Consider the following 20,564-nt stretch of genomic DNA (forward strand, 5'->3'; position numbering starts at 1 on the left):
CCTCCTGACTGCAGAGCCTGGCTTCCTTCTCTTATCTCTCCTCCTCTTTGTTCCTCTCTCTCTGCATAACTCTAGGGGTCATAACTACTCTGGACTCTCCCAGATATCCTGCCTCTGGACACTCTCCTGTTTATCTACAACAAAAATTTCTCCTCCACCATACATACCCAGGAGCACTTTTCCTTTTCTTTTTGTTTTTTTTTCCATTGAACTACATTTTTCACAAACATACACATACATGTTTTGTGTTTGTTCATACACACAGACGTATTCATTTAAAAAAAAGTACTTCAGAATCCTCATGGGTTCCTCCTGATGCCAAACAATGTCAGATTCTACTGTAACACCTTCCAAAGATTCTAGTACATTACCTTCTCCTACCTTCTTTCACATTCATTCCTCTCTTCACAGGTTACTTGGTTTGCCTACATTTGTTCCTTTTTCTCAGGATTTCCAGATGTCTTCCAAGAACTTAATCAAAGTGATTAACAACTAATTGGAATTAAATGGTTATCTTTCTGAGAAGAACTTAATTGCTGTAGAAGTCATCCGGAAATTCAGTATTTGACTAAAGATACTGTCATTGGCTTGAAAATTTAGGCCCCATATTTGACTATTTAAGGGAGATATCTTGTGATCAGAGAATAATTTGAGTTCCTAAAGTAAAAATAGTCCAAGAATTCATAAAACATCCTTTCTGGATTTAATATTCAGTGAGGACACAGATTTGTCTTTTTGTTTCTTTTTTTTTTTTTTTTACTGGGGCGGGGCAGTTGAAATGGTAGATTGGTTTTATTTTTGGTTATTTTATTTATTTACATTTCGAGTATTATTCCCCTTCTCAGTTTTCCCTCTGAAAACTTCCTATCCCTTCTCCTGCTCCACCCAGTTTCTATGAAGGAGCTCCCTCATCAACCTACCCACTTCCACCTCACCGCTCCACCCTAGCATTCCCCTATGTTGGGGCATCTAGTCTCCACAGGACCAAGGGACTCTCCTCCCATTGATGCCAGATAAGGCAATCCTTTGCTACATATGCAGCTGGAGCCATGGGTCCCTCCATGTGTACTCTTTGGTTGGTGGTTTAGTCCCTGGGAGCTTTGGAGCTTCTGGTTGGTTGATATGTTGTTCTTCCTATGGGGTTGCAAACTAATTCAGCTCCTTCAGTCCTTCCCCTCACTCCTCCATTAGGGTTCCAGTGCTCAGTCTGATGGTTGGCTGCAAGCATCTGCATCTGTATTGGTCAGGTTCTGTCAAAGCCTCTCAGGGGACAGCCATACCAGGCTACTGTCAGCAAGGGCTTCTTGGCATCAGCAATAGTGTCTGTGTTTAGTGTCTGCAGATGGGATAGATCCCTAAGTAGGGCAGTCTCTAAATGGCTTTTTCTTCAGTGTCTGATCTACTCTTTGTCACTAAATTTCATTTAGACAGGAACAATTCTGTGTTAATATTTTTGAGATGAGTGGGTGGCCCCATCCCTTAACCAAGGCAGTACCTATCCATTGGATATGGTCTCTATAGGTTCTCTCTCCCCTTTGTTGGGTATTTCAACTAATGCCATCCCCATTGGATCCTGGGAGCCTCTTGTTTTCCTGGAATCTGAGACTTTCTAGTAGCTACCCCCATCCCAGTTCCCCATTCCTGCTGCTAACTCCATTCAATTTCCTGGCCCAATTTGTGGTTTTATGGACACTAACAATGATAGTTTTCTTTCTTCCACAGCCTTAGAAAGAATAAATGTGACATAATTAGTATTTTGGACAACTGGATTAATATTGCCACATAGGTAAAGAATTTAGAGTATCCTATGAAGATGATTGTTAATATCTTCAAATAAAATTCTTCTCATTTGATTCAGTTATACAAGTCTAAGGCCCTTTATGCCTCTACATATCCTTAGAAGTCCCAGAAAAGCTTCAGGCTTCAAGTTGCTGAAAGGGAATTGGTATTTCTGGGATTTTCATTTTCTCAGAGTCTTATTTAGTGTTTATTTCAAATACAAAGGTAAAGTTTCCCAAAGTAACCGGCTCTTATTTTTTCTTCCTTGACAAAGCATATAAAAAACAGGTGACATTTCCTGCTATAGTGTTTTCTTTTCAGGGGATCTGTATTATTTGGTAATTAAGTCATTTTTGTAATGGATTTTTTCTTTCATTTTTTTGTTAATAAGAGATATTTCTGATGATGATCCCAAAGCACAGCATAAACTAGAAATTACTTCTAATGTTTCAAGAAAAGACTAATTCATTCATTGTAGATTATTAGTAAATATGCTTTACTTAATTTTCATTCTCTAGAACTGGTACAAAGGATGTTATTTGGTTAAGTAATGAATACAGCTGTGAATAATACTACACTTAATTATTAAAAAGTTACCACCATCAAGACCTAGAACTTTAAATCACCCTCTAAGGCAGCTATAACTTCCTTTGAGGCACTGTTATCTCAAGTCCTACTAACACTTGGGTGACATCTACTATCCTTAGCACTAGGTACTCAATTATATGTCTGAGATATATATATATACATATATATATATATATATTGACAAATGTGATATAAAGTGTAATAATTTACACACTACTTATTACAGAAAATGAAGTGGGTGTAGACTAAATTTTAACAATGTTTTCAGTATTTTGTATGTAGGCAGTGAACAATGAATAATATAAACACTAATTAGGTATATTTGATATTTGAAGCAATATAAAGTTCATAGTTAAAGGAAAAATCCTAAAGATATCGGACATGATCTCCCTATAATGTAATCAAAATTTGGAAAGAAATCACTGAAGCAAAGAATAATGAGGTTGACAAGTCAATAACCTTGACATAGCTATTCAAAATTACCACTTATGTATTATTTTAAAACAAAATAAAAATTAAATGTGATATGTCAAGCATATCATGATATGGTACCAGTTGTGTGGTATGTGTGTATGTATGTGTATATGAGGGTATGTGTGTGTATATGTATGTTTATGTGAAGGACAGAGAAGAAGAGAGAATCTGATTGCTAAAAATTGTAATAAATAACTGATATCCACAACATAAGTTACAAAAATGGCATTGAAGCTAAAATATAAGAGAACATGAGGAAAAAATACTCAATGTGATTTATTTGGAATGATAATAATAGCTGTACTCCAAATAAGATGTATCCTTAAAACATGAAGTATTTTGCCTCTTGGATTTACTTTCCCCATGACCTTAAGACCTTTCAGTATGTGAAAATGAAATATTAAGGTGTGCAATTGCTTTGGCCACACCAGGCACAATGCTATCATGGTGAATATATCTGAACTGTTCACACAAATCTTTCTGAGAATCGTGGTCAGGGTGACATTTCTCCTCTTAGTAAACAAGTAAAATTTCCGGAATTGTTACTCACATTTTAACACCTGAAATTTATGTTAAAAAAAATTGAAAAGACTCTTAACTATTTCAAGCATAGATGACTTTTACCTGGTCATACTAAACTCTCTTGGAGGCAATTTCTCTTGAGTATAATAAGAAAACAAAGTGCTCAACATCTTTAGAAAAAAATTATTTTGAGGTTTGATGGTTTAGTTCAGTTCTGTTTAGGGTTTTTTTTTTTTTTCTTAACTAGAGCATGAACATAGGCCTTTATTGGTGGTGTATCTAATATAACAAATTAGAAATTCTTGACCTGGTATTACCGCTTTTCATTTTGTACAAGCTACTTACTTGTTACAGAATATGGCCTGGTGAGAGCTCAGTACACATCACTGCTCTAATACTCTTTTAGTGCATCCTTTCCCTAGCTCTAGATTCCTTAAAATAAATCAGGGTTTTGAGAGTCTTAACATTTTTTTAGTTTCTGCTACAATTTGCTTCACCTTTAGCATAGAAATATTTCAGTATGCAAAACTTAATAATCCCATAAGAAAAATACTAATAATCAGCTTGAGAAATTCTGGTACTATTTGCAGATGACAAAATCTCTTAGGTTAATAAAATTAAAAATAAATCATGTGGCTTTCCACTTTAATGATAGATTATAATTATATTTTTATGAATTAATTTTAATTAAATAATACAAAATTAGGGAAAAAACTAGATGTATTAAAATTCTCATCTCATCCTAGAAAGAATTGAAAAATAGAAAAAATACATTGAGTCAAAATAAAGTAATTATTATAAGTTATTGATAATCACTTAATTAGATATCATGCCATGACATAAAGTAGAGACAAAGAAAATTGTATTGAGAAGCTGACTCCATGACATATTTCAAATAAGAGACTAGGCCTAAGAACTTGGCAAGTCCAGGCAAGTCAGTTATAAAACCCTAGGCCTCAGGCAGCTAGTCAGAAACTAGAAAGTGACCAGCCACCTAGCCTGAAACAAGGACAATTGTTCAGCGTGTTTCCAGACCTCCCTAGTAACAGGTTCCATTCTTCATGCCCAGGGCCCAGGTAACGGAATGTCCTTAGAGATGGAATAAGATAAAGGCCACCAACCACTTCCACCCCCAGAATTCCCTCATGTGCTTTAAATCTAGCCTGTGAGCTCATTTGGTTGTCTGTCATAGTCATTATCTGACATTATCATTCATTTGTGATGATATATTCACCATTCTTCACAATCTCAGATTCCAATTCTCCAGTCTCATCCCCAGCCCCTTACCAGATTCCTTTTACAGATCTGTTTTCCCTCTCTTCCTCCATTCCCTGTGGACTCTACAGATCTTAGCAGACATAGCTCTCTTCCTTCCTGTATAACCTTTCAACACCCTATCCTAGCCCATCTCCAGTCCTGCTTGTCAGTTCCCAAGACCTAAAATCAAATTCTACCAGGGAACCTCAGTGACCACAGTTGGCAGGAACTCAGAAGTATTCCCTGCAAGCAACCCATACTCACCACATGCACCTAAAATCCAGATAGTATTACAGAAGCCAACGACCAGTAAATCCACCCAGCAAAGACAAGACAAGATATCAGCACCTAGAACTAACAATTATGCCTCGATGACAACATAAAAGCATGATCAACGACAGTCAGGACAGTCTGACTCCACTAGAGTCTAGCAACCTTACACAAATGAAATAAAACTGGCCTGAAAAATGCAACATAGCTGTAGCATAAGAATTTCAAAACAGCTATTATGAATATGCTCAAGGATCTTAAAGAGGATTTCAAAAATTCTATCAATGAATTCTGTGAACACACACACACACACACACACACACACACACACACACAATCCTGTGGAATGAAATATAGGAAACTGATCAAGACATGAAAGTGTAAATAGAATGAATAAAGACCAAACAGAGGGAAAACTGGAAATTAAAAACTTAGAAATATATCAGGAATATCAGAGACAAGATTTACCAAGGAAATACAAAAGATGAAAGAGAGAATATCAGATATTGAAGACAAAATAAAAGAAATGGATATAATGTTTAAAGAGAATGTTAAATCTCTATCTCTATTTATATACCTATATCTCTATATCTCTATACTTCTATATATCTACATTTATATTTATATATGTGTGTATATCTATCTCTATCTATCTAGGCACAAAACATCTTGGAAATCTGGGTGAGATAGTTTGAATATGCTCAGCCCTGGGAGTAGCACTATTAGAAGGTGTGGCCCTGTTGGAGTGGGTGTGCTTTGTTGGAGTAGCTGTGTCACTGTGGGCGTGGGCTTTAAGACGCTCATCCTACCTGGAAGCCAGTCTTCTCTAGAAGCCTTCAGATGAAGATGAAGATGTGGAACTCTCATCTCCTCCCTCACCATGCCTGCCTAGATGCTGCCATGTTTCTGACTTTATGATAATGGACTGAACCTCTGAACCTGTAAGCCAGCCCCAACTAAATGTTGTCCTTATAAAAGTTACCTTGGTCATGGTGTCTGTTCAGAGTAGTAAAACCTTAAGACAGAAGTTGGTTTCGGGGGCTGGGGTAATGCTTTGATAGGCCTGACCATGCTTTTGTTTGGAAGAATGTAGATTTGGGGACTTTGGATTTACAAAGCTGTGGAATGCTTTAAGTTGGGCTTAATGGGCTATCCTAGTAGGAATATGGAAGACTTTGTTACTGAGAGTGATTTGAATTGTTTGGACCTGGCCCAAGAGGTTTCAGTGAGAACTTCAATATGTGGCCTAGAGACTGTTTTTGTGATATTTTGGTGAAGAATGTGACTACTTCTTGCCCTTGTCTGAAGAGTCAGCCTGAGGCTAAGGTGAAGGGACTCAGATTAATCACATTGACAAAGGGTGTCTCAGAAACTCCCATCATAGACTTTGTTCTCTGATGAAGTCTCTTGAAGAGCATTTTCAACAAACATAGCAAGCTGAGAAAGGAAAAATGTAAAATATATGGTTCAAGTATTAAAGGGGCACCAGGAAGTGAAATGGAGCTGAATCTTGTGTTCAAGGATATTAAACTGAATTAAGTGAGTAGTGGCGCAAGATCCCACCCAGCTAAACTGAGGTCCAGGCATGTTAGTACAAGTCTTTCATCCCAGGAGACAAAGACAAGCAGTTCTCTTGAGTTCCAGGCCAGCCTAGGACAGAGCAGGTTTTAGGTCAAGAAAAGCTTAAGTACAGGCATGGTGGTACACACTTATAATCACAGCATCCAGAAGAAAAAGCCATGCAGACCTCTGGGCTCAAAGTCAGTCTGAGATCAAGTTCCAGGACAGCCAAGTTTAGGCAGGGAAGCACTGGGAAAACAAAAAAACTGGTGATGATGTAATAGAACAAGGATAGGGAGCATGTTCTAGCCCAGCAAGCAGCAGAACTCAGAGGCTTTGGCCATGTGGCTCAGGATTTAAAGTCAAGAATAGAAGGGACTACTGGGACAATTAATGCTGGCTAGCTGGAGCTAAGAAATTAGTGGTGATTAAGAAGAGACCAGCATCATTGAGGTGAAATCTGGGAAGTGTTTTCTGAGAGCACAAAGAGGCTGTGTTCCAGAGATAGGCAAGGTTTTACCTCCTGCAGTAGCTGTACTTGGTAATGTGTAAGAGTCACCCAGACGGTACTGGTTTTGAAGGCATGAAGGGATCATGAAGAGCAGCTGAGGTTTGTTACTGTGAGAGGCCATGGAAGACCATTGGTGAAGGTGCAGCTTCAGTTGTAGCCCAGGACTGAAGGGGCCATGCAAAGGATTTGAGGCTTAGCACCATGAAGAGAGCTTAGGACAGGCTATTTGTGAAGCATAGTTGCAGCAAAAGACCCCAGTGTATTGGAGATGCCAGTACCATAGGATGATCACCAAGAACAGCAGCCAGAGTGGAGTGGATCAACCTGAGCTTAGAGTGCTACAGAGGGCAGAGCTGAAGAAGTGACACCAGCCCATTAGAGGAGTCCAGAAGGTCATGTATCCCAGACATCAAAAGAAGACACTCTAACACTGAAGTTGCCTTGGAGACCTCAAGATGTTCAAGATGCCAGAGCTGTGGGCTATCTGCTGAGGAAATCTGCTAACAGGGAGTAGAAGAGCCCAAAAAGAAAAAAAGTTTGTTGCTGTCAACAAAAATTGAAATGGAACTGGAGACCTAAAGACAGCTTTGAGGATACATGAATCATTTATATATTAATGTTTCATGTTTCTGCTCTTCCTTTCACAGTTTCTGATGCATAGATTGTGCTCACCAAATATTGTTGAATAAATGACCATCTTAAGCATTCTCACTATGTCAGTCAATCATTTGTCAGCTCTCTATAGATTTCATGACAAATAATATCATGTAATAACTTCAAATTCTTCCATTGACCTAAAAGTATATCATTTGTGACCCATGAACATGGCTCAGAAAGTTGAGCTTACTGAAACATTTAAAAAAACTCAATAATATATTTATTGTAGCTGTCTAAAGAAAGAATTGACCAAAATGGTTTTCACTGTGCTAAGTTAAATTAGTTCTGCATGATACACAGGTATAAAATGAAATATTTCCAATCCTTTCAAGAGATGCCCCATTATTTTCTCCATTTGTCAGCTAGAAGAGAAAAATTATATTCCATATAGTACAATGTAGGCCTCTCAAATAAAAACTTCATATATGTAGATTTGGATTCATTTTATCTGCAAAAAATGTTAATTCAAATCCTAGCTAATTAATCTAATTTCACAGTAGCATGCATCTTATTAGGCTTAACCATTTGCCTTTGCCCAAGAGGGCTTGAGGTTTTGTTCAAAAGAATCAACAAATCTAATACAAAACTAGGGAAAGATCACAACTGATATAACACATACAGGGAGTCTCTTGAGATTTCCATATTCCCACCTTTCCCCATAGCACATCCCAGATTAGCACTTTCTTACCCTCAAGATTCATTTTCTTTTGCCTGAAGGAATTACATCTACAATTGCTCCATTAAAATGCAAATGAGTTATGTAGGTGTGATGACACATTAACATACAGTAATTATTTACTGCTATCATCCTATATCAGGATTAATTTATCAATTGTCCAGCAGAAATAAGGCCCGGAGGGTGTCTCATATAGCAAAATACAATTTATGGTGGCAGTGGCTAGGAATGAGCTCACACATTCATGACTAGATGGCACACTATGACTGGGGACTTGCAGCAGCCTTTACTCCTTCAACCAGCAGCAAACTTGAATATCTGAGTGTCTTTGATTGATATGGCAGGCACTATTAGTCATGAAGTGTAAGGGCAAGCAAATTAATTTTTAACTTTTCTTATAGACATAGAGAAATTTTAGATAATGCACACGTACACACACACAAAAAGAGAGAGAGAGAGCACTCAGAATCACGTAACTCAAATTCCATACCTATAAAATGTAAGAAAAACATAAATATACCTTCTTCATGGAATTTCTAAGCACTAATGTATGTAAATGTAAATTCATAAGGACTAATGCATGTAAAGTGTCATACATTGCTTTATAATAAAATTTATTACAGCACTAGGTCTGATATTGACTCCTAGAATAAATACTGCTTCTGACTTTGTTTTATGCATGTTTAAGCTGGATATTAGGTTTTTGCGCTTACTGTTTACCTTCCTAAGAAGAATTATATTCTTTATTTTATACTGCCAAGACCTTCCATTTTCATGGCTTCTAAATTATGGCCACATTTCCTGTGAGCTTTGTCATGTTCTGGATATAAAATGTCTCTCATACCATATCAAAAGTTTATCCTCAGCTAGTGGATCTATTGAGAGGTGATTACATCAAGAGGTTAACCCTGTTAACTAAAGAATTAATAGTCAAAAGGTTTATCACTTAGTTGGGGGAAGGTCATCACCGAGGAAGTATAATTTCAAAAGGTTTATCTTGTACCCAGTCTCTATGGTTCCTGGCTAGGTCCAGTTTTGTTGTTGTTGTAGTTGTTTGTTTGTTTCCTGTCATGTGGTTTTTACATTCTTTTTCTGCCTTGCCAACAAGCAATGGAGCCAGAGTAATACTGAAACTATGAACCAAAGTAAATCTTCCCTCTTTTCCAAATGACTTTCTTGGAGATTCTGTCAAAGTAATGGGAAGGGGACTAACATATGAGCCTCTTTTCCTGGCTATGTTCCAGTCATATTGTGTAGGGCTAGTAAGTTTGGCCCAGTGATACAAATCAAACTTTTTCTCTTTAATAGACCAAACAATATTTGGCTAGTCTTCTGTTTATGCCCACTTATGCAGTAATGTTTAATACCAAATAATAATCATATCGCATAGGAAAGAATCTCTTATTACATAAATCATGGAAATGCCAATTCATCTACCTCAATTTGAAAGAATTTCATGAAAAATATATTTGGCTTTAGGCTTTGCTTTTATATATTCATGCATAACAAGCTGTAAAGAAAAAGAATGAACTAGTATTTCATTAAGATTAATTATGGGTATGATTTGGTTGAAATTTTTACTTTTTCTTGAGGTTGTCAATAATTCACTCAGTTGCCATATGAGGAGCCTCATTTTTCATACTTATTATATAAATAATGTTCTGATATTGTTAACCCTTTATCATCCTTCTTAATATTAAAATTCTGAAAATCATTTTACCCAAAGCAACATGCTATTCAAAACCTAAATAAAGGTTAGCTATGAACATATATTATGGGATGATTCAAACCATACTTATAGGTAATCATTTATTTAAGAAGGGAATGTAGACAAAACATGTGCTAATTAAAGATGAGAGAAAGCTATTTTCGAAAAATACTGGTTAGCAAGGCCAAAGACAAATAAAAATTAAGCATGCAAATTTGAGTCTAAATATGGTCAAAAAATAAAAACTTAGAGTAAATAGAGTATACTATGTTGTAATATTTTATTATACAGTTTTATTTCTGTATGTTCACTACTCATGGTTGATGCCTCAAGACAACAATAGTGGCAATATTCATGGTGGAACAGGAGAGAAAATCCCCCTAAAGTAACTTCTATTCAGAAAGCAAGTGCCTTCTGCAGTACTTTAGCATTTACATTATATATGGGGAATTATGTAAGTATATATGTATATTCATATACTTTTAGTCTACTGTGCTTGGTTAATTTTAGTGATTTAATTTAATAACTCATGATAAAAATCAATTACTTATGTAGCTGATCATTTCATGTCATTGACCAAACTAATTGGCAGGTTTGTATTGAAATGGTTTAAAAATTGTCATACTTGTTAATTGAGGCTCAATGGTTTAATCCAGCTATAGTATCTGAAGGTAGTAGTTACAACTGAGACTCCACATGCCGCAAAGGAAACATTCTCTATGGCTTTCTTCACATAAAGTTCTCAAATTTCCAATACAAGATACTTTTAGGATTCATCACCCTTATCTGAACGTTTTAGAAATTAATGAGTCAAAAATTTTATAATAGTCCCAACCAAACAAATACAACAAAAATTATCACAGCTACACTGTCCTCCTGCATCCTGAACCCACCAAAACAAATAATCATTTTTTCTCTGGTCTTCTGTATTTCAAGGTATGTCAGATTATCTACCTCCTAAAGCTTCAAATTGTTTGAGTTAGTACTGACAATTCCCTCCTTCATTACCACCCCTAGATTTAGTCTAAACTCTTTTAATTTTACCTTTCTTATTGATTGTTCCACTTCTTTATTGCTACCTTCCTATACCCCACTAACATTGCCAGCCTCCTGGCCCACTTCTTGTCTTCTATCTGATTCCTACCCTTTTTCTCTAGGCACTTTTTTATTGACTCTTCACAACATTATCAGAGGAATTTTTTCTGGATGCAAATCTTGACACTTTATCTCCCTGACAAAATCTTTTCAAAGGCATCCTATTAGATTTTTAAGGGCATCATAAAAAAAAAAATCTCTAATATGACCTAAAAGTCCTATACTACTGTGTAAGTTACTTTTCTTGCTGTGAAAAATACCTAACAAAACAAATTAAGGGAGACACGGTATATTTTGGGTCATAATTTGAAAGTGGGAAGTTACTGAGGTAGATACTTTAGACACGTGTTCATATCACCTCAGCACTCAGGAAGCTCCATCACTTTTTTCTTTTACCTACTTTTACCTACTTTGACCTGCTTTCTGTGGTTAAGGTTAGCATGTTCTTTAATACCATAGGCATTATGTTTGCATTTTCTATCTCTGGAATGGTGTGATCTGTCTTTCCTTAATTGCAGCCACAGAGCTAGTAAATTCTCATTTCCTCAGAGAAATGTATTCTGACTTCTCTATATTGAACAAATTCTGCTATTACATATTTACATATAACACTATATCTATCCCTGTTCATACTCATCACAGTGCAATACTGCCATTATGTATACATCCCTCTTTGTCACAAGACTTTAGTTCCATTAGGTCTGGTACCCATACATTTGATTTTATACTGCTTTCAATTCTCAGTTCTATGCATTACCTATATGCCAATAATATAATTGCTTAATAAATGAATAGATGGATTTTCAGAAGCTCACATAGCCGAAATTCATGTTTCTTGAGCCTAGTACAGAACTCTTCATGGCTCAATGCTGCTTCTATTTAGACAAACAGCACAAGATTGGAACATTTAGCAGTTTGGGAGCAGTTTGGGACTTACAAATGAACCTTCTACTGTCTGCCAGGTGCTATACATGCACGTGACATTTTCATCAGAGAAAATATATGAATGCATCAGTACCCCAGTTCCACTATTAGGACAATAAATCACATGCATTAAAGAAGCCACACATAAAAGTTTGGCATCATCACAGTAGTATGCATATCAATTTTCAAGAGAAGTATATTTGAACATTAATAAGAAAGAAAAAATAAATCATAGTGTTGCATTCATTTTTAAAGTCCTTTAGAAAAAACATTTTAGTTGGCTGAGTTGAATTTCAGGATTTCATTTAAAACAATACTTAATGTTTCTAGGGACCTTTCAGAAATATCTATCTACAGGCAAAAATTGTTGCTTATTTTTGATGAATGAAATAACCATAAAGAGCATTTTTTCCTTGATAAACTTAAGATTAGATGTGTTCATTTTTATACTTTAGAAGCTAAGTGTAATGATAAGAAATATAGAATGCTTTTTCTGGAAGAGCTACTTCTAGAAGGTTTTTATTTTAAACTAGTAAGTGGGATTTTAATGGTGAGAATTTTGTATAGTATTTAAAAAGTACAAGTTATAATCCTGAAGTGCTATAATCATCAAATAGTTGCTGGCATCTTTCAAAGTCTTTAATCCTCCTTCATATTAACTTTCTGACCTAGCTTTTGTCAAAATACTCTTAAGTCCCTGAACATATTCTCATAGCATAAAAGTACTATTTCTTGAAGTTGTTGTGTGCTAGAAACAGCCACACAGATATTGTTGGGTTCCAAGTAAATAATTGGAAAGCATGTGTCTAATACAGCACTCCCAAAATAGATACTAGAATTGAAAGTCCAATTTTATTTTCTGAATTTCAGGATTAGAAATCCAACAACCATTTACAAACCGATTTTATATCAAATCACAAAGGGATTTACTGATTTTAGTACAGCTAAAAGGCAAATAAGCCAACACATACTTTTTTCTCTCTCAGAATAATATAATTCTAATTTCAATAGAAATTCAAATTTATATGTCATCTATATTAACTCAGATAGGCAATAAGTTTATTATCATTGAGGAAACAATATCAGTTATAGCAGGATATCAATCCTTTCATTAAAGATCAATAACTTCTGTTTATAAACTTAAAGCACTATGCTGAGAACCATGAAAGATATAGTTCTACAATAGGATGTAGTCTTTGTCCATTTTATCATAAAAAATTTGTTGAAACAATCTAGCCAAGGTAAACATTTGCCAACTTGCACCATAATCAAAGAAGGCTTTGAAAAATGGGTAGAGAGTTAAGCTTGACTAAAGTACAGAAAATAAGGTTGATGAAAAAGAAAAACAGATCTGAATTATAAAGCCACTGTCATATATTGAAAATGTGCTTGAGATTTTATGAGATGATAAGGCAAATTTGTGATCCTTTATAGAAGGAGTAAACGTAGAAAAATGTTGGAATTTAAGCCTCTGATGATTGAAACTGTTCTGGAACTCATCAAAGACACAACTTAAACCCCCACAAGAGGCTCTAATTTCAACTCTACAAAATGAATGAGCTAAATAAAGGATAAGATATGGTAAGCATACTTAATTAAAGGAAGAGGGCCTTTTAATTTTAGGCTGTAGCAACTGGATGTTCAATTACAGAAATGAAATCCAGTGGTGACAAGATAAACCACAGGACATTGAAACCCATGTTAAATAAGGTTTCTCCTAAATCTCATGTTACAATAAAATGTCAGATGTCAACAAATATAGATGTACTTAGCTATTTGTTTGTTTCATGATTTTTGTGTAATGGAAAAACTCTCAAAACAGAACATCATTTTGGAGAGACAAAAGCTCTAAGTTTAATGTGCTTAAGTTCTACTGGGTTGTTCATAAATGTTGCCATTAATTTAGGTCAAGCAAATGATAAAAACATGTTTAGTATACTGTCTATATCAAGTGCCAAGGATTCTCATTCCTGTATATATTCTGTGCTTCTATGAAACAATGGCTCTGGCCACCAAAAGGGAGACTCAGGAGAAAACATATGGGGCTGTAATTTTCTACTTTATATCTGACTGTTGCCTTGTCTCATTTTCAACACAGATATCTAACACCAGGTAAACAAGAACACAGACCAGATAGCTCAGAGACCTAGGGTAAAACCAAACTGATCTAATTTTTTAAAGATGTAGCAACAAAATGATTCCTAATATAATTCTGCTGTACTCATATATCAGTGCCTTGCTTGGCCATCATCAGAGAAGCTTCCTACTGAAGCAGATGGGACAGATACAGAGACCCACAGTCAGATAATACACATACACACAGAGTGAGTCCTTCAAATACACAATTCCAAATGGGATGTCTATATCAAATTCCTCCTCTCAGGGCTTAGGGCACCCTGCACAAAAGGAGATTGAAAGAGTGGTAGGAGCCAGAGTATAGGGAACACAAGGGAAACAGGGCCTTCTAAATATAACATGACTGATGCTTTGATGCACTCACAGACTGTGGCAGCCTTCACAGGGTCTGTACCAGTGTAAGCCAAATGGAGACCCGCACTGAGAGGGGAAGTGGATCTCTTAATACTCTATCCCTAACTCAGAAGCTATCTTTTGCAGGGGGTGGAGTGGAGGGGGATTAGTTTTCTCTGATGGAGTCTCATTGGGTTTACAAATCACTCTTAAGTGCAGGCCCTAGGCCTCTTGAACTCAGTTATGGTTTGTCAGGGCATTTTTTTTTTAAACCTTACAGGTCTTCTGCTTATATGTTATTGTTTTTGATTTTGTGTTTCTTAGGGTATTTCTGAATGTGCAGATGTATTTGTCTCTGTATGTATTTCTTGTGCCTTTTATTTAGTTCTTTTTTGCATGTTGTTTGTTTGTTTGTTTGTTTTGGCTTATTTGGGTTTGTTTGTTTATTTTAGTTGCCTGTTTGTTTTCTGATGAGAGAGATAGAAAGAAGAATGCAGATTTGGATGGTTGGGCGATTGATCTGGAGAATCTGGGAGGAGTTGGGTGATGAAAAACTGTAGATTAGAATACATCACATGAAAAAATCAATTTTCAATAAAAAATAAAATTAAATTATAAAATAAGAAAAGTATACTTAGAAATGCATAACGTTAATCTAGCAAAAATGTGTCTGTAGTCACTGAATTATGAGGATGGTGTCTAAAACAAGAAATTCAGCATAGGCATTGAGAAAAGATATTACACATGAACAGACATTTCCAAGGAACTAAAGAGAGCAGTAAGAACAGTTATGCAGGGTGCATACCAACAAAGCTAAGCATGTATGAAAAAGCCATAAGGAAACCTGCTACTATGTATATAGGTATATAAATTAGTTTGCATAGCAACCTTGAGATAGGATATAATCATTTGATTTATGAGAAAGTTATGCATAAAGAAAGCATTGAAAGGTAATTTATGTACTGTGAATAGATGCTTTACTGAAGCATGAGTTTATATTCTGGTTGAAATAGTAAGACTTCCACATGCAGCTCAACCTATTCATCCTGTTAATACAATAATAATGGGTTTGATTAAATGACATAGCATAATTTATACAAAAAGTAGCCCCTAGTCCCAGATTCTCCCCACCTTCTGACCATCCAAAGCTACTTTCTTCCTTTCTCTCTCTCTCATCAGAAAACAAAGAGGCATCTAAAATGAACAAACAAACCTGAATAAGCCAAAACAAACAGACAACAACATTAAAAAAGAGCCAAAGAAAAGGCACAAGAAACACAGACAGACACATGCATCTGCACAAAGATATTTAAAAGAGATATCTTTTAAAGTAGCCCCCATAGACAACCACAAATTTATGACACAGATGAAGATATTTTCAGAACCCTTAAGTACTTGTTTTCTAAATGAGTAACACATCTTTATTCTAGTCAGCAGTAGGAAATATTTCCTCTAGGCTGAATTTAAATGTTATAATGGCAGACATGAAGTTGCAATTGAGTTGGTCAACTGGAGTTAGTTATCATACTGGAAAATGCCATTTGAGATTAAAAGCAGAAAGTGATATGAAGAAATGAGATGGAAAGTTTCTTTTGAAAGCATGTCCTTCTGCCCACCAAATTCTAAAGCAATGTCAAGATCATTTGTTCAGTTTAATTAAAGCATGGCTATAAGAAAACATGTAATTTCTATTACCTTAGGTGCTAGTATGTGTTTATATCAATATATATATATATATATATATATATATATATATATATATATATATATATATATATTGTGTTTTCTTCAAGACAGGGTTTCTCTGTGTAGCCCTGGCTGTCCTGGAACTCACTCTGTAGACCAGGCTGGCCTCGAACTCAGAAATCCACCTGCCTCTGCCTCCCAAGTGCTGGGATTACAGGCATGCGCCATCACCGCCCAGCATTCCTTTTAAAATATATTTATGTTCATATATAAATGCTTATACAAAAGCCTTAAGGCTACATACTTTAAATTGCATGTTTTATGTAAGACAATTAGAGAATAATACTCATGCATATGAGATATTCGAGTACAAATAGGTGTTAAATACTATGCCTATTCATGAGTGTGGAGATCAGCATGGATGAGATTAAGGGACAACAAAAGGTGGGGAGAAGTGAGCTCAAAGAACAAATTAAAATCAAACACTTATTATAAAGGGTAGAGTCAACTTAAAAAATATTCTAATTTGAATGTAACAATAGCCTTTCTACACCCCAGTTTTAAACTAAGCATCAACCAAAACCAGTTGTTAATAAGATAGAGCAGGTCCACAGGAATGTAGACAGGCTGGTGGGTTCAGATTCCAGGGGAGGGCATTGCTGAATGACTACCAGCTGAGAAGTTCAAACATGATCCAAAGTTAGCCTATTATCCCTCCACGGGTGATTTTGTAAGTCTCAAGGATCTGTCAAGGCTCACTAATAAATGTCTTGCTCGACAAAGGCAATTTAAGAAAAGAAAAGAAAAGAAACATGGATACTTCAAATTTTCTCTCCCTTGGGTTAAAGGCCCTCCCACTGACCTTGCTTTAAAGACAGGGCATGTTGGCAAGAACAGAAAAGGGCCATCAGCAGTGTGTAGATAAGCTTTTAGCAATGCCTTATTGTCTTTCAAACGGATGAACAGATTTGCCAGTTCAAGTCAGGAAATTCTGAGAGTTCTTTCTACAAAGTAGGCACTTACTAGCTAGCAGAGAATTATTTTTACACACAAAACGTCACAACAAAAATTCATGTTTTTATTAATTAAAAGTAAATATGGGTTTGTACTATTTTACTGCAAATTTGTAAAATGCAAGATAATAATGAATATCATTTTTGCAGCACATTGTAAATCTTATTACTCACTTCTGGTACTCTCCAAATTTAATACGTGATGGTTTATTATTCAGGTTCAGCATAAACTAAGTCATTGAAATTACACATTCACAAGTAAGTTACAAAAATTATGCTTGTCTTCAAGATTATGGATTTAATAATTGAAAATATGATGTGACATAGAGCAAGGAAAATTGTTGAAACTCAAAAGTTCACCTCAAGCTTACCACGGAGAACACTGGAAACATCCTTTCATTTATATCAACAGGAAAAACTAGTAAATGAAGAAAGGTTAGGTTGTTTTATAAGATTTACCTTTCCAGAATTCCTTTAAAAGTGACATATTTCCAAAATGGGTGCATTATAAATATGAGAGATGACATATTCATGTAACATCAGCTAGATTCTGGCATGAACAGTAGATGCTCCTTTTAACAGCAACATAGTTATTTTTTCCCCCCTGTGCAGAGTGCTAAATTGTTTTGAAAATTCTAAGCTCTGTGCCAGTCTGGTTTTTCACTTAAAATGAGAAATGATCATGCATATGTTAGACTTGTTGCAACCAAATGCTTTATCCCTGGCCCGTCAGCCCAGACTCTTGCAAGCTATCTTTTGGAATACGACATTTACCATATATATTGTGAGCAGCTGACTGCATGAGGCTGAGCTTTCTGCTTCTCACTTTTGAGGCCTCCAGAGGCTTAGTCTTCTAGAATTCAATTTACTGTAGTTGAGGTGCTCTCTTTCCCCTAGTTGTTTCAGTTTGAAATTAGTGCCTTGATTAAATTCTAAAGGCAACTGTGCTAATAATAAGCCTGTCAAAGACTTAGCCTGTATAGTAAGGGTCTGGTCACAGACATCCCATTAAGTGAATATGAAATTGTACTTTGAGTTTTATGTATTTTCATCTGTCTTCACTTTTTAAATTATGCTATTTATTTGAAGGGACCATTTTACAGATAAGCTGATGAGGCGAGGGGTTCTAGGGAGCAAGTGAATTAGCAGGAAAAGAGAATTAACGTAAATGTCCCCCAATTGTACCTTAGAAATTAATGCACACCATAGTTGCCTGTCATCTTTTTGGATCGAGCAATGTCCTTTGCATATGACAGTGCTCCTCAGTGTCTCACTAAATCAGATGAGATTCTTAGAGACAGATGTTAGTGTTCAAAACTATTTTGGCAGTTTTCTCATTTGAACAATGAAGTAGCTAAGGTTGCACGATCATTGAGCTCTTCTGCCTTTCTGTGCTTTGGAATATTTTCAGCTTGAAGATCAAAGATACATGTCTTGAGAACATTCTCCAGGTTTTTTTTTTTTTTTTTTTTTTTTTGTATTGAAATGTACTACCACTATATCATTAATAGTCAGGGTTCAGAGAGAGGACACAAAAGCAGCTCATCTGTGTTCACCTCCTGTGATGCTGTGATTTCTCCATTTTTCAAGACCTCTTGCCACTGCGATACAATTTGCAATGAAGCCCTCATCAAAGCTAACCTGATCTTGGAAACATGACCTTCATGCTCTAGACCTGTGAGGTAAATAAACCTCTTTTCTTTTTAACATTCTGCCACTTTAGGTATTTTATAACAGTAATAAAAAAATGAACAGACCACATTTTGGAAAACCTGTGATTCAGCTCACTTTGAATGTGCTCCATTATTTAATAATTTATAAACATAGAAAATTATATTGAACAGACATATGATAGGTGGTAAGGTAACAAAGATATTTAATATCTTAAGGGTCACAGAGACCTTTTTATGGAGATAAAATATAATCCTTAAAATGATATATAACAATGCATTATAGGACAAAGCTATGTACCAAAGCGCAAATCATAGACGAGGGTTACAGAATCTGTCCTTTACACTCAGCTGTCACTTTGTACAATGAGATTTCACTGTGATTTGTGTTTTTTTATAGTGGTTTGTATTACCTGTCTTATATTCACAGATGTATACACACAAGTACATACAGGAATACCTATACACGTGAACAAATCAGTCAGAAGATGAGGTACTATCACCAGTCATGAAAGTTTCTCAATAATTAAATTGATCACAACCAAGGATTTTATTCCCCTCATCCTTCAGACTATAAATTTTCAGAAAGCCAGAGTTACTTGTTCATTGTGTTCCATCTATACTAAGTGCCGGAGAAATAGGAGGTATGAAACAAATGGTTATTTAATGAGTAAGCATGGGCTTTATCTGTATAGTGCATCTCACCTCAGTTCCTATAGACCCTTTTATCTAGTCATAACGAACAGCATTGACAGAAACCTGCATTGTTTCAATATTCAGGAAGCTAGGGCATGGAGGTAGGTTGCTGGCTAGCCAGTTTAGAAAAGTTATCAAGTTCCAGGTTCTATGAGAGATCTTTTCTAAAAAAAAACAGGGTTAAGAGTGATTGGAGAAAGACAACCAATATTAACTTGCACCCCTGCACACATGTGCACACCTGTGCATAAACAAGCATGTGTCATCATACTCCCCCACAAAAAAACAAATGAATGCACACAGAATCTATGTCTATCACTTTCTATTATAATTATTATATAATACCTGTCTGTTCCAGTGAACAAAATACTTCATAAATATCTGTCTAATCAAAACATCTGACTTTAGAATTTTTTAAAAATTCTAAGTAGTTAATATTAGGGGCAAACAGAAGAGTCCTATAGTATATATCAAAGTGATCAATCTCCCCTGTCTTCAAAATCACTTTTTCTTCTTCTGAGGTATGTGGGATTATTTCCTTCTTCATCTAAAGCTCAACAATATCAGGGCACCTCTGAATTTCTTGAACCTTGTCATTATCACAAACTTGCTTTCAACCTGTCCTCACATTGACAGCTAAGTTTTCTACTCAGAGTCTCCGAATCAAAATAGTTCCAACATTTTATTGCTATATATTTGACACATCAAGACCTTCACAGGTGGACTTCAGTTAAAATGCTACCTAGAGGATTAGGCAAAAAAAAAAAAAAAAATCAAAAGATTAAAATGTCCAGCTTCCCTAAGACTTGATTCCTCACTAAAATCCACTGGTGCAAATGCCAGTTAAAGACAGTAGAATGTGATATATCTTCACAAAACCATTTTCCTTAATCCTAATCATCTAAAGAGAACTTTTCAATGGCCTTGGGAAATGTTTAGTTCTTAATCACTCTGGAATTAGATAAATTCAAGACAAGAACTAACATAAATATTGGAAATGGTGAAACCT

General features: G+C 35.6%; 1 protein-coding gene across 1 annotated transcript in view; it reads right to left on the reverse strand.

Moving 5' to 3' along the window:
- Tenm1 (teneurin transmembrane protein 1) overlaps window positions 1-20,564 on the reverse strand; it is a 748,830-nt gene that overhangs the window by 543,778 nt on the left and 184,488 nt on the right. The window lies entirely within an intron of this gene.

Source organism: Arvicanthis niloticus, chromosome X (assembly GCF_011762505.2).
Source record: "Arvicanthis niloticus isolate mArvNil1 chromosome X, mArvNil1.pat.X, whole genome shotgun sequence".
NCBI lineage: Eukaryota > Metazoa > Chordata > Mammalia > Rodentia > Muridae > Arvicanthis > Arvicanthis niloticus.